Source organism: Balaenoptera ricei, chromosome 7 (assembly GCF_028023285.1).
Source record: "Balaenoptera ricei isolate mBalRic1 chromosome 7, mBalRic1.hap2, whole genome shotgun sequence".
Lineage (NCBI taxonomy): Eukaryota > Metazoa > Chordata > Mammalia > Artiodactyla > Balaenopteridae > Balaenoptera > Balaenoptera ricei.
Genome location: NC_082645.1, coordinates 45,737,047 through 45,737,939, shown reverse-complemented (window position 1 = coordinate 45,737,939; position 893 = coordinate 45,737,047). Strand labels below are relative to the sequence as shown.

Here is an 893-nt window from a genome sequence, read left to right as displayed (position 1 = left end):
GCTAAGTGGCCTGAGGCTGAGGGCAAGGGATTCTTGGCAGAAAAACTCAGACCCAAGCACTACTGTAAAAATAAGGCCCTCTTTGCTAGAGTTAGGGTCAGTCCAGAATATGGTGGCCCTTTGAAAGCAGAGCTAGTTTCAGATGATGTCTCTTTTAAAATTCTTTTATATTACAAAGTCTGCAGATGTGAGTTTGTGTGCTAGCTTTGCCATTTCCTGGCTGCCTGGCCATTCCAGAGCCAGGTTCTTCAATTTCTCTGAGCCTCAGTTTCCTCCCTTGTAAAACTGGGGATAATCGTGAAATCATATTGCTAAAACTCCTGATCTAATGTCTATTATTAAAAATAGTAGGTGTTTGTAATTACCTGGCAGGGGAGATACTGTGATCATGAAGATGGTTTTCCCAGGGCAAGGCTTATCCATTGCACTCCAGATGTGCTGACCCCTACAATTTCCCCAAATGTGGGAGACTCGACTGCATAATTTGTGGTAGTGGGGGACTGCGTTCAGACTTTAAAAATAGTACTTATTAAAAGTTAACTGAGTCTAAATCTGGTCAGGATAAGAGCAGGCATTGGATAGGTCAACCTGAAAGTAACATCAATGACTTTATTTAAGAGGAACCAAAAGGGCCATGAAACTCTTTTCTGTATTTCTGGAATTATATGATATATGTGATTGTCTGTTCTATATATTTCCACAGTAGACAACTCTGGAACTCACTGTAGCAAATTGACACGTGGCCAGGGCTCAGCTCTTGTACCATGCTTTCTAGGAGTCAGTTGCCATGTTCATGCTCGTATTGGCTCATACTTTGATTTTTCAAAGATACCATTCCTACAGTGCAAGTACTGCCTAAGTGTTACTGTGATTCCAAGATGTGTTTACAGTTT

At 41.3% G+C, this 893-nt stretch overlaps 1 non-coding gene across 1 annotated transcript; it reads left to right on the top strand.

Moving 5' to 3' along the window:
• Positions 1–357: 357 nt before the first annotated feature.
• LOC132369430 (U1 spliceosomal RNA) lies at positions 358–517 on the top strand. The gene has a single exon (XR_009504405.1). It is a non-coding gene; the product is annotated as a U1 spliceosomal RNA (small nuclear RNA).
• Positions 518–893: the final 376 nt, after the last annotated feature.